The sequence below is a fragment of the Felis catus genome, chromosome C1 (assembly GCF_018350175.1).
Source record: "Felis catus isolate Fca126 chromosome C1, F.catus_Fca126_mat1.0, whole genome shotgun sequence".
NCBI classification, from domain to species: domain Eukaryota; kingdom Metazoa; phylum Chordata; class Mammalia; order Carnivora; family Felidae; genus Felis; species Felis catus.
Window position 1 is genome coordinate 159,016,985 of NC_058375.1, and position 14,317 is coordinate 159,031,301.

At 40.3% G+C, this 14,317-nt stretch overlaps 1 protein-coding gene and 1 long non-coding RNA gene across 9 annotated transcripts in view; both read left to right on the forward strand.

The window, feature by feature from the left end:
* Nucleotides 1-14,317, forward strand: part of MYO3B (myosin IIIB) — a 475,983-nt gene that overhangs the window by 181,877 nt on the left and 279,789 nt on the right. The window lies entirely within an intron of this gene.
* LOC123379168 lies at nucleotides 221-11,280 on the forward strand. The gene is made up of 2 exons (XR_006583269.1): nucleotides 221-5,267; nucleotides 11,050-11,280. It is a non-coding gene; the product is annotated as an uncharacterized LOC123379168 (long non-coding RNA).

Below are 14,317 nucleotides of genomic sequence, written 5' to 3' on the forward strand. Positions count from 1 at the left end.
TTTGTTTTATTTTTTATTTTTATTTAAAAAACATTTTTTTTTACATTTATTTATTTTTGAGAGCTAGAGTGAGACAAAGTGAGAGCAGAGGTGGGGAAGAGAGAGAGGGAGACACAGAATCTGAAGCAGGCTCCAGGCTCTGAGCTGTCAGCACAGAGCCTGACGGCGGGGCTCGAACCTGCAAACCGTGAGATCATGACCTGAGCCGAAGTTGGCCACTTAACCAGCTGAGCCACCCAGGAGCCCCTGTTTTGTTTTTGTTTTAATCATTTTCTTATTTATTTTTGTGAGTAGGAGGCCACGGTATAATTTCTGTTAGGAGATACTCCATGCAAGTTAAGGAAGACTTACAAGGAAGCCTGAGGAGTTTATGACAATTCCTCCATCTTGGTTTCCTGATGCTGAGACTTGTTTGAGGATGTCTGACTCCGTGAATAAGCTCCATCTAAAGATACACCTATCATCTTCATACATTCAAAAGGCCCCACCTTGCACTGTGGGAATGAGGGCCTAGTGAACACTCATGCTGCACAACCAGTGTGCCCTTGCCTGTCCTTTTGAAATGTCTTCAACTTGTTGGGACAGAATTGCCAGTGTTGCCTAGGATGGGCGTGTATGGGACTCTACAAACAACCCAACATCAGGGCTAGTCTAAGGCAAGATGGGAAGTAGATTGAATTTGTCTTTGCACCTCAGCTTTGCTATTCTTTGCCCTACCTGTGACTGTCCCCTGCACTCCTCTTGCAGCTTCTGCCTTTGTCTATCAGTGCCCCACTGAGACCCTTTCTCCCAGAACCATACTTAGTGCATGGGGCCTTTCTTGTTCTCTCCTTGTTCGTATGGGTGTGTTCCTGTGTGCCACACTGTGGTTGACTGATCCTTGATAAGGTGATAATAGGTTCAGTAATAGGTTCCAGGGCCTGTGAGATGATATTTCAGAGAACCACAGAACCCTGTGGCTGGATGAAGGCTCAGTGTTGCACTGTGGGTGGGAGACTCCTTTTGAAGTTGACCTGCCTGGGTTGTTCACCCTGACATTTAACGTTAGCAAGCTAGTTGTTTCACCTCTCTGAACTTCACTTTCTTCCTCTGTAAAATGAGGGTTATGACCTTTCCTTCTGAGGGGAGTGGTCTGGATTATATGGGATATGTAGCTAACACATGGGGCGTAGTGGCAAGCATATAGTAAGTTCAGTAAGTACATGAGGGTTCCTTTACTTAAAAAAGACTTAGAGTGGAGTGGAAGGAAAGATAGAAATCATCTCATCTAACCTCTTGGAGAAACACATCAACTGTAACCTAGGAAAGTGATTCCAGATGCAGAGGGAGAAACCTGCGGCTGAGCCCTTTGATTCAGAGCTGTGGGCTGCATCTATCCTCAGGGCCAGCCTCAGTTCACGTCTGATCTTGCTGCGTATGATCCAGTGATAGCATCTTTGGACCTGAACACCCAAAATGTTCCTGAAAGGGACCTACTTCCCACAGAAAGGCAGCCAGCCACCTGGACACCAGATTTGTTTTTAATATTAACAACCCTGATCTTTTAAAAATACCTTTGAGGATATACTGAATCCGTTTTGTCTGGTTTCCTTCTCTCCTGACAGGGCCTCTCTTTTTTTCTCCACACCCACCTCTTGGCCACCCTCTCATCCCGGCAGCTGCAGGGAAGATTTCTTTCCAGCTGTCTATCAAGTCTTCAAAAGCCAGCCGGAATGTAATTGTAATCTATTTTTCCACCCCTGAATGGTAGTGGGTGAAAAACACACACACATTGCTCAAAATTGCAAGGCGATGAGAGCCAGAGCTGCCTCGTGACTCACACAGAGCCCTGCATGGATAATTACTGCCATTCATTACTGGCCCAGGAAAGAACACAAGGATCCAATTGGGTTTTAGTGAACCAGAAGCCTAATGGATAAGGGGGAAGAAGGGGCCTCTGCTCCCTCCCTATTGCCTCCCCCTCTAATATCCCCTCATCCAATACATACTCATATGCCATTCTCAGAAAAATAACATCCTGCTGGCTATTCTCTTCCCAGCTCACATCTTTTATTATGCTTACTTAATGTGCAGTTTAACATGGGTACTGTGGCCAGATTCTGATAAGCACTTCTCTGCAGAATACCTCAATAACCTGAGCCAGGACCTGACTTGCCAGTTTTCCTGGATGAGGGTTAAATAGGCACTATTTCATTAATTCATATATTCATTCATCCAACAGTTGTCATGAATTCACCACGCAGTGCTAGATTCTGAGGGAAATGTTGAAGTTGCACTCCTCCCGATGAAGTGATCTTCCCTCTTCACTTTAATCCTTCCTGGTACTATCTCTTGCAGATGGGCTGGGATGCCATTTGCTGGCTCCCACTTGGTGCATTCTCTCCCTCCCCTAAATTCCTTCAGTTGTGCTGCTCTGTCTTGTGATCTTTCATTGGATCTTTAACTTGTCAAGGGCAGAGAATAATATCGCTAAGAAAAGGGAAGCATGTATACAAAAATACGTCCATATCAACTCTGAGCAGAGTTTTATACACTGTTATGTATTGTTTGTAGGTACTCAGTTAAGCAGTATGGAATGAATGAATGAATATTCAAGTAAGGAGCAATATATTTTAAGTTAAATGTCTTGGGATGGCTATGGGGAGAGGTAAGTCCTAACAGAAGGGTAAGATTTCAGTTAGTTGACAGAGATACAAAGTCCTTCTAGAATGGGAAGTGTTGGGGGTGGGGGGCGCCTGACTGGCTCAATGGGACAGTCATGCCACTCTTGATCTTTGGGTCGTGAGTTCGAGCCTTATGTTAGGTATAGAAATGACTTAAATAAATAATTAATTAAATAAGCTTAGAATGGGAAGTGTTGGAAGAAAAGCATCTCCTGCTGGAAGTAAATCTCTGGAGTTAGAATGTGCAAAAGAACACACCGAGGCTGCATTATTCTGCATTATTCAGTTTTGTCCCCAGTTTGGCTCCTTGAGGGTGGTCCACCAATATCCATATATTTCATTTAGCGTCACCCATTCATTATAAGAGCTCATTAACTGTGCGGAATTTGTATTAGGTGGTTAAGGCCTTGAGTGACACTTTTAGCACAGTCAAGTTTTCTTCAGATCACATACATTTTCTTGTTCTCTCTGTTTCATTGTTATTTTTTGGTTCTTGAGATTTATAGGCCCCACACAGTGCCTCATCTCTTTTGCTTCTGAAAAGACTGAAGTTTCAAGAATTAGAAGCAGCATTTAACTTAAGATTCCTGGGAGTCTGCTTTATTTTGCAGACTGATTCCTCATAAATTTATCATATAATATGAGGGATAATCTGGAGAATTAGAGTGAAGAGATTCATGAGTTACTTATAGTTTATAATAAGGGCAATTTTAACATCACTTGTTGAATTGTTTACTTGGTTTTTGACATTACATTTAATGTTTTACATTGATTTTTTTTAACTCGCTTGATCTCAATAATATATGTATTGTTGCTATCCCACTTCACAGATGATGAGACTGAGGCTTGATGGGGAGTGGGTTAAGAAATTGCCTAGGCCCATGCAGACAGTAAGCAGTGGACCTGGGATTTGAATCCAGGTAATCTGACTTTAAAGCCCACATTCTGCAGGTTTTTGCATCCATAGCTTCTCTCTCTGACTAGAACTCTTGTCCTGACAGGTATCTGGAAAGATTATGTTCTTTACCTCCCAGGATCTAGGCAGATCAGCACAAATGTGACATCAAAATGGCAGATGACTGGGCTATTTCAGAGATGACTCCAGAGAACATTATATTTTTTTTTGTAGGCAGAATCACTATTAATTGTCATTGAATTTTTAGGTGAAATTATTTGCCAAGTATTCCATACTTAGAATTCCAAGTGTTACAACCTCCAGAACTCTAACAATGTATGCACACGTTTATATACACATTCATATATGTGTTTGTGGGTATAAATGATGAGGTATATTTGATTTAAAGTTAATTATTTGAATTATTTGGGTGTACCAATCCACTGAACTCTTTCCCAGTTGCTCCTAAACCAAGTTGTTCCCAGGAAAATCAACTGAAATTCTTCAAATGATCTCTAAGTGGATCATTTACTCTTCCAAAGAGCTTTTTTGTTGTTGATATTCCCAAGAACAATCTTCTCTAACTGCATCTTCTGAATGCTCATAGAATCTTTGGTCTGAAATCTGAAAAGGTTTATCTTATCTATTCACCCATACCTGGGCAGGAAATTATCTTAGAAGATTGTATTTCAATTTATAATGACCTGCAGGGGATACCATACCACCTCTCTTGGCAGCTTATTGCCATCCCTAATAATCTAGGTAGTCAGCAGATATTTCCTGATGTGCAATCCACATCTCTCCTGCTGCTTTGGCTCATTCCATTTGGTTGTTATGATACTGATGCTATCCTATTCGTGGTCCTTTTCTCAAGGCCAGGAAATCACAGCATTTATAACAGAGTCAATAGCTATGGTCACATTCCAGTTTCCTTAAGTGCCTCCATCTTGAACAGCCCTCTGAGCCCCAATTTTTATAATGTGGCTGAGGAGCTGTGAGAATGCCATCTGTTTGCAAGAATGAGGCCATTGATGGCTGTACACTTGACTCTGAAGATGGCACTACTCATCCAAATCGAGATTTGAGACTTAAAGAAGCTTGCTTGCACAGCTAGGTTGACCCTCGCTTTGTAGGGAGATGTGACCATTTGAGAGTAATTGAATGGAATCATGAGCCTGGCATGGCATCTATATAGCATTTTTGTTTATTGAGTATAATTACTATACTCAGCTTTGTATAAAGCATGGGAGTAATAGGATCAAATTAAGGAAACCTACTTAGCTGGAATAGCAGGGAGGTTCCCTAATGAAGAGATCTGATAGACCATGGAATAGTCATCCCCAGGAATGCTGGTCTCATTGAGATGTGGTTACTTACCATGGAACTAAATTGTCCCCCACTGGATGCATCTCAAGCCCTTTTCATTTCGGTTTGTGACTTTGATTTAATTGGAAAAGTCTCACAGCTGTTGTTGACTACCTAAGGCTATGCTTTTCAAATTCTAGTTGTGGCAGAATCACCTAGGGAACTTTTTAAAATGCAGATTCTTGGGCCCCATTCTCAGAGATTCTGTTTCATTAGGTCTGGGTGTTGTCTTGGAATCTTCATGTTTATTGCATTTCCTGGGTGATTCTGATGTACATGTGTTGTAAACTCCATTTTGAAAAACAATGAGTTAGGGCCACTTTGGGAAGATTCTCTATCTTATAGTAAGTACATCTGTACATTTTGATTTGTTCCTTATCCTCATCATAACAGTCCACTTTGTCCCATCACCAGAGTCCCTTTTTACTTGAAGACAAGGATAATGTTTGGTGAAAGGCAGGAGGTTGCTCAGAGATATGTCCTGCTCCAAGAAGCCTCCAGCCTCACTCTATCTGGCCTTCCCTGACTTTCCTCTGAGGCAGCTTGGTGTAGGGCAATGTTTCCCAAAGTTTTATGGCATGGTAACAGTTCATAGAAAAAAAAAGGGGGGGGGCTTTATTATGGGTTGGAGTATGATGACAGCACCTATAAGCATGAGCATCAAGGTCCAGGCCTTCCAGAGAAGAGGCTAGAAAATTTTGTGTCATATGCGAAAGTTCTCACCAAGTGGGCAGAGCATTAGCCCAGTGGTGTAACTATAGTGTAATTTAGAGAAACCCAAATATACCAATGGAACAAATATAGTGAAACTGGAACTTGGGAAGAATGATTAAAGGGATCACATACATGGGGCTTATTCCTCTTACATCAGATTTCAGGCTTATAGTACAAAATTAATTCTGGACCATGTCTGATATTGATGACCAATACCTCAGCAGTAATAATAATAGCAAAGAATTATTGGCTACTACTTTGTCAGGCTCTGTTCTAAACGGTTTATATGTATTATATCAATTCTCAAACTGCACTACAGGAATGAAAAATCCAAGGTAGAGAGAAGCCAAGTAATATTGCCTAAGGTCACACAGCTAATAAATGGTGGCAAATTGAATTTTTGAAGCTTGACAATAGAGCTGTGCTCTTTTCCACCATACTAGGCTGCCTCTGTTCCACCACAATGACAGTAAAAAGTATAATTAAAATGACAAAGTCAATAGAACTCAGATTTAATTGGTAAAAGAAAGAATTAGTGAACCTGAAAGGAGGTCTGTAGAAATTAACCAGTCTGAAGAATACAGAAGAAAAAAAATAGAAGAAAAATGAAAACAGCTGCAAAGTCCTGTGGGATACCATCATAAATTTCAACAGACATTTAAAGGGAGTCCAGGAAGGAGGTAAGAGAGATAAGGGTCCAGAACAAGTATTTGAGAAATAATTCGTGAAGACATCTCAAGTTTGATGAAAAACAGACTACGTAAAACCAAAAGCTCGATAAACCCAAAGTAAGATAAATATCTATACAAATCTGTTAAAGATGAAGACAAAATCTTGAAAACAACAGGGGAAAAACAACTGAGAGCATACAGAGGAATGTCAATGTGATTTATGGCCAACTTATCACCTGAAAATGGTACTCAGAGGGCAATGAAATCACATTTGCCAAGTGCTAGAAAAAATTGTCAGCCAGTAGTTTTATATCTAGCAAACCTATCCTCAAAAATTAAGGCAAAATAAAAGTAATCCTAGATAAACATTGATTGAGGGAATTTGTTAACTGACTTGCCTTGTTAGGAATACTAAAGGTTGTCCTTCAGGCTGAAAGGAAATTATAACAGATGGTAACTGAAATCCATAGCAAGAAATAAAGAGCAAAAGAAACATGGTAACATGGTTAACATGTGAGTTAATTATGAAAGACTCTTTAAATGTATTTTTCTCATGTTCTCTCAATTTCTTTAAAAGAAGGTTTTACAAAGCAATAATTATAATTTGTGTTCTTTAATATTAGACAACATTGAATCCAGGACCCAAACCATTAAATTAGTCTAAGCAGGGCACTTTTTAATACATGCTATTTTTAAAAAAATGTTTATTTTTGAGAAAGAGAGAATGTGAGCTGGGGAGGGGTAGAGAGAGTGGGAGACACAGAATCTGAAGCAGGCTCTGTGCCTCCACTTCAGCAACATGGAGAGGTCACCTGGCCACGGTCTGGGGGAGAGTCTGAGCTGTTGGCACAGAGCCTGATGGCGGGGCTTGAACTTACAAACTGTGAGATCAGGTCCGAAGCCAAAATTGGATGCTTAACTGACAGAGCCACCCAGGTGCCCCAATAAATGCTGTTTTTTAATGAAGATATAAGAAGTATACCTACTTATGGCATCATTTTCATAAAATAGAAACTACAAACTACCGAAATTGCAAGGAGATATACATGCTTGCAGAAGTTATTTATTGAACTTCTTTCAATCCATGACAGACATAATACATAAAAAAACCCAATGGTATAAGTTTTTATGAATGTTTGAGAGGCACTTGAAAAGTGCATTCTCTATTTGTAAGGTACAAGGTTTGATCTTTATATACTTTTTATAGAATTTTAAAAGTTTACTTATTTGTTTTGAGAGAGAGAGAGCAGGGGAGGGGCAGACAGAGAGAGAGAGAGAGAGAGAGAGAGAGCGAGAGAGAGAGAGAGAGAGAGAGAGAGAGCAAATCCCAAACAGGCTCCACACTGTTAGCACAGAACCTGATATGGGGCTCAGACTCATGACCTGTGAGATCATGACCTGAGCTGAAACTAAGTCAGATGCTTAACTGACTGAGCCTCCTAGATGCCCCTATATTTTTATATAATTGTACAGTAATATATATTTATATTGCATATATTATATAAGTGTACTATACTTAAACATATATACTTATTTAATAAATATATACTTATTTTTATCTACTACAAATGCTATAAAGACATTTTGAAATTCTATAAACAGTGCAGACAGCATTCTCTGATCACAGTGCAGTCCAACTAGAAATAAACACAGAAAACAAAAATTTCCCACCAGCTAGGTGTGAAAAACAAAACCACCTTTAATAGCTCAGGTTTAAAAAAAAATCTAAATGAGGGCATCTGGGTAGCTCAGTCCATTAACCGTCCAACTCTTTTTTTTTTTTTTTTTTTTAACGTTTATTTATTGAGAGACAGTGTGAACAGGGGAGGGGCAGAGAGAGCAGGAGACACAGAATCCAAAGCAGGCTCCAGGCTCTGGGCTATCAACACAGAGCCCAATGTGGAACTCGAACCCACAAACTGCAAGATCATGACCTGAGATGAAGTCGGACGCTTAACTGACTGAGCCACCCAGGCACCCCATAAGCGTCCAACTCTTGATTTTGGTTTAGGTCATGATCTCACAGCTTCCTGAGTTTGAGCCCCATGTTAGGCTCTGCCCTAACAGTGTGGGGCCTGCTTGGGATTATCTCTCTTTGCCTATCTCTCTGCCTGTCTCTCTGTCTCTGTCTCTCTCTCAAAAATAAATAAATCTTTAAAAAAACCTAAATGGAAATGCAAGAATATATACAAAATAATAGTTATCAAAATACTACATATCAGAATTAAGGGGAAATAGTTAAAGCAGGGATTAGAGGCAAATTCATAGCCCCAAATACTTATATTAATAATCAAGAAAGAATGAAAGTAAATAAATTAAGCTTCCCAACCAAGAAATTAAAAAAATTTTAAAACCTAAGTAGTAGAAAGGATTTAATAAAATAGAAGTGCAAGTTAATGAAGTAAAATATAAGAAACAGTAGAACCAATATATAAAACATGAGTTTATTATGGATAAAAATAACAAAATAGACGTTAACTAATCATGAAAAAAGAAAGCTTAAACATACAAAATAAAAAAAATAGAAGTAACCACAGACACAGAAGAAATTAGAAGAATTACGGCAGACTACTTTGCTCAATTCCTTGCAAGTAAACTTGACACCTGAATAAAATGGGTTAGTTTTGTAGGGACATATAATTTAGCAAAAGAAAGGACGCAAGGCAAACAAGAATGCAGCATTATCCACTGGTCACTCACGACTAGGATGAAATGAGAGAGGTCACAGGCTTTCCTCAGGCACGGTCCAAGACCTTAAGAGAAGACGGTCAAATGGGCATTGTGTTTTCTCAATAAGTTTTTGATGACTTGATGTATTTATTCATCTTCATCTTTATGAACATGCAGTAACCAGTGATAACCTCCCATTTGCTGAATATGCCTGTATAAACATACTTGCATTGCGTGTTCCTGCTAGAAGAGTAGCAGCACTGTAGTACTATCACACAGCCCTTCACCCACCCCCACCCCAGGAGGGGACAACAAACAGATTGGTTTTTAAAAAGGAATCTGTGATATAGATACACATTCACTCATCAGTATGTCTCCAGCATCCCTCTCCCATAATTCTGTCCCTTCAAAGGTTGCTAGGCAACCCAGGAGAAAAATAGCCAAAGCCCTTGTGAAGAGAAGACATGCTTACAATGTCAGAAAAATAAATGGGGCTTGCTCACTTGGGCTTGCTCACACACTGCCAGGACTTGAGACATAATTCATTTACTAGCAATGATTGTAATTGATCTTGAAGATGGTGAAAACAATTGACCATAATCTACCCAGGGGAGACATGACTCAAACCACCCAGGTGTGAGAGGGGGTGCTGTTTTGGGGGTACCTTTTGCCCTTGAAGGAGGATGAACGTTCACCGGTTCCTGCTGAGGCCAGTCTCTGCTTAAGTTTGTGTAATTCCATTCTTGCAGTTAGCACAGTCTCTCTAAAACATCTTAGAGCTCACAATTGTTAACAACCAATCCTCGGGAATTGCTGCTTCATCTCCCCTGGCATTTAGTATATCTACTTGATTTTAAATGGAACCTGCTTCTGTGGGCATTGGCATGCATATTGTCTCTGGTGGCCCGGGCTCAGATTGCTCTAAGGAAGTGCACAGCCTTCCTACCTGGTGTGTATGCCAGGGTCTGCTCACAGTGACAGGTGTTGATATTCAGCTGTTAATTTCCCCCATTAGAGACAATGTGGTAGGATCTGATGATACAATCTGTTCATCTGAGGTCTGCCCTGGTTTTTTCCTATCTAGAATATATTGCTAACTTTATTGAAACAATAAAAGAAAGAATAGATTTGCAATCTGCCCTTTAAATGGTTTTGCTTTGCTAGGAAAAAAAAAATCCATAGCAGTCAATTTCTTTTTGTCTATTATAAATTTATTAACAGTGTGTTGTAATTAGGTGCATGGCTTTGCCTTAGAAGACAAATGGTGCTTCTTGAACTGTGACATTAGTCTGATTGTGGTAAAATGACCCATTTGGTTTTACCAGCTGTGACTTTGGAGGGAGCTGAATGACACAGGATGAATAAAACTCAACAGATGAAAACATTCTCAGCTCATACTCTCTATTGCTGATCCTTCTGCATCCCAAACAAAATATTCTTTGGATTGGCTTGCTGATGTCTTGGTGATCCAAAGAGCACTATGCTTAAGCTGGTTTATCAAATTGGGCCCATATTCCCCCATTAATATGATGTAAATTGCTCTGGCAGATTCTAAAGATGTTGTGTTGTCTAATTAATGAAGAGGAATTCCCAAGTGGGGAAGCTGGACTGCGCAGTGGTTGGTTGCAAATGTGCCCTTTGGGACCAGGCTGCCTGCGTTGCAAACCTTTTAACTTCTCTAAGCCTTGATTTCTTTATCTCTGGAACAAGGAATTGTGTAACATGCCTCACAGAATTTATGTGAGGGTTAAACGAGTAAATTCTAAGCACAGTGCTTATACATAATAAGCTCTTAAGAAATTAAGGATGTAGATCTCAGAAATAAGAGTCTACAGAAAAATGGTCCAGCTGAAGGAGAGTTGTGGGTTCCTGACTAGGCTTGAGAGAATAAGGTGAAGAACCATTATCAACTCCCTTCAGCATGCTCCCTATCTAGCCCTTGTAACTATGTTGGTAGCAAGGGGAGCCCAGAAGAGAAGGGAGTTCCCCTTCTGTGGCCACTATCCTGGCCACTATCCTGGCAAAAGAGTTTGAACTATACTGACTTTAATTAATTCTTTTCTGTTCTTAGAGAAATCTTACAAGCAGAGAGACCGGAAAGAGTAAGAGGAAGTGTCATGCTACCTGACTCTTCAGTTTTACAGCTGACGCAAAATTGAAACCATAGAAATGGAAAACCACGAAGAGATTAAGTCCATGTTTGTGGTCCTATCCCCTCACTTGTCCTTGTTTTGGGTGCCTTTTTCTACGTTTTTTTTATTCCTGTCTGCCATTTATCCCAAGTAAAGTTTTGGCCAATGAGGGTTTACAGTAGGATGCTTTCCAGAACATTCCCGTTTCAATAAGGAACTTCTGGGATAGGAAGCAATGAGTCTTAATGAGGAAGTTTCATGCACCATGACAAAACAGCTTTTTTTAAGTAGGGGAAGAAGGTTTCCATTATTTCTTCATTACCTCTGAAATAGATCCAGCAAGTGCACCTAATGTCAGAGGCTACTGTATTTATTCAGCTGATGATGGCTGGAAGTGGCCTATAGTAAGCCTGAAATAGAAATTTTTTTAAAATCTGGAGTTTCATCTAAAAATAAAAAAGAACATCGTAACACTCCAGCATCTCTGTTTTCTCATCACTTCCTTCCTGCACCAGTTATCAGTTTAGTGCTTTTCAGCTCTGACTCTGCCCTTCTTTGGCCTGCTTTGTGCTACTGGAGTAGACTCCATAAACATTCCTCCTTTGCCATATGGCAGATGTTAGGCTTTGTCAGTAGAGGGCACTGGAAGGCCACTGCAGGAGAAAAGGGTCCTCTTCCTGGTTTTGGTATACTTTTTTCTTGCTTCTGTGGCTTTTGCCTACTAGTGGCATTTGGGACACCCAGTGATGCTCACCCTACAGCAAGTTTTACCAGTACTCATCGAGCAGCTTCCCACTTAAGTGTCAAAGGCATCGTGGCAGGTGGTTTTCTGTTTGCCAGCCCTGGCCTGTCTCACCTCAGAGAACTTCACCACCTGTGGGCCATAGTCACATCCTTTCCAGTGAGGTCTGAGTTTCAGCCTTGGGTTGGAGTCAGGGTCCCGTCTAAGTTAGTTTCTTCCTTGGGTATTATGTCTCAATTAGAGGTAGTAGCTCTTTCCCAGTATCTGCTCTTCCTGTATTTGTTAGAGTTCTCTTTACTCCTCAGTATCTAATCTCCTATCACAAGTAAATAATTATTTACATTAAATTTTCCCTGTTCAAATGACTGGTATATTTTCTGCTTTCTGATTGCACCAAATTGATAGATCCTAGAGGATCAGAAGTGATATATGCAGATGGCGAGTTTGGAGAGGCATGTCCCAGCTCGTTTTCCTTCTGTCTTCTTTGGAGAGTCAGCCTGCCCTGGGTGATTGTTCTTAACCTGCAGGCAGCTCAGTGGCCAAGGCTCTGCCCCTGAGTGAGGACCTATGGTGGTCCAGCCCCAGGGCCAAGACCTGCCAGATAAGTTTGTCTAACTGTGTCTTTCAGTTTTAAAACCCAACTCCCTGCAGATGAAAGTCACATTCTCCAAGATCAGCTCTATTGGTAATAAAGGATTATTTAGGAGCCAGTCTGCTGACTGCTTTATCTTATTCCTAAATTAGTGCAGGAAGCAGGAAGAAGTCCTACTTTTTGTTGTCTCCTCCTCCCTCACTCTCTAATGATTTTCATACAAAACTGTTTAAAACAACTTATCCCCAGAAAAATGAGTACTTCAGGAAAGCACAACCATGTCTAGCAGGTCTGTTTTAGCTTTGCCTGTCCTCTGGCCCACTGTCACATCCCACCACATATAAAGCTGTTTTTTCTTAAAAGCTGCCCTAATTGAAGAGTGATTCTGTATCTCTAGAATGCTTAGATACACCATAATATTCACCTTCAATGAGTACAGTCCCACAGAACACACATAAACAGTCCAGAATTGGGTGAGAGGAAAACAGTTAGAAAACAACCTGATCTATTTGAAACACATCTCTTTACAGTCATAAATTAGCAGATTATGCATTTAAAACTGTGTGAAAAAATAGACTTGAGGCTTCCACTGTGTGCTTAGAGGACCACTGAGGAAAAGGGTCATTAGCTAGCCCTTGAGCAAGGTCTGCTTCCTTGATACGGTGGACATTAGCAGTTGGACTCGATGGCATTGCTGAGTTCTTGTGGAAGAACGGTGTCAGCAAATGACCACACTGGCTCAGACAGTGAGCCATGCACCATTTGTCCCCTCCATCATCTCTCTTGACATGGTACCTTCTATTATCCTTGACTTTCTCCTGTACTCTGCATGCATGGGTGATTTGCTTGTGTGTCCTGTGTGTTTGCATAAGGAGGGTACAGTGGAGAGAAAGGTACCCTAATGTGCTTTAGAGAGAGTGAGAAAATGCGACTCATGCCTTTTGTGAACACTTGAAATGTTGGTGTAGTGACCGAAGATTAATAAAGCTCTGTAACACGTCCAATCTCAAACATAGGCCTGGAGTAAGAACCTCTGACTTGGGGAACATAATGTAATCTTGAGATTTCTTAGATGACCTTTGAAACCGATTCTTGCAGAGCTGAAAAGCCGGAGGAAGTGAACATCTTGTCACTGACTGATAGTAAATGGTTAAGAATGGGTTTATTATGGAGCCCTATGATTTCATGTGGTAACTTTACATTTTAAGGATTAGCTTAACATTGCAAATGGTGTTATTTTAGGGACAGAGTCAGGTTATTAAGAGACAGAGTTAGGTTATTAAGGATCAGAATCAAAGGCATCAACAAACTTGAAATTTAAGCACAAATCTTTGCTTTTCTCCTCACTGCTTTTAGCAATTTCTTCAGTTATTGTGGAATAAATAATCATCGGTGTTAATCATAAACCCTCTTTTTTTGTAGACAGCAGTGATCTAAGGCTGAGATGTGATTGAGGTTCATTTTTTTTTTTTAATGGTGCTCAGGACACATCCAAAAATGCGACCTTGAAATGTTGAATATTTCAAGCTGGAGGAATTTGAGAAATGGCATGAGCAGGAAGGACTTTCTGACCTTTCTCCAAAGCAAGTCCTAAAACCTTCATGTGAGAGGTGCCTTCCCTTTATCCAGAGGAAATGAACATCCTTATCTCTGAAGAGAGTGGATATAGAGAGGGATCTGCATGACTAGGTCTTGCGAAGTTCCCGCAGTTTATCACACTCCCCATACTGTCTGTCCTATCACTTCTTTCCAGCACTCTCCACTCTTCATCAAATCTAGCATAAAAACACTCAGGTTTAGCCATTTTTTCAGGTCTCCCTTTCCTTATTAAGGCTCCTATATCATGTAAAACTTCTATTAAATAAATTTGTAT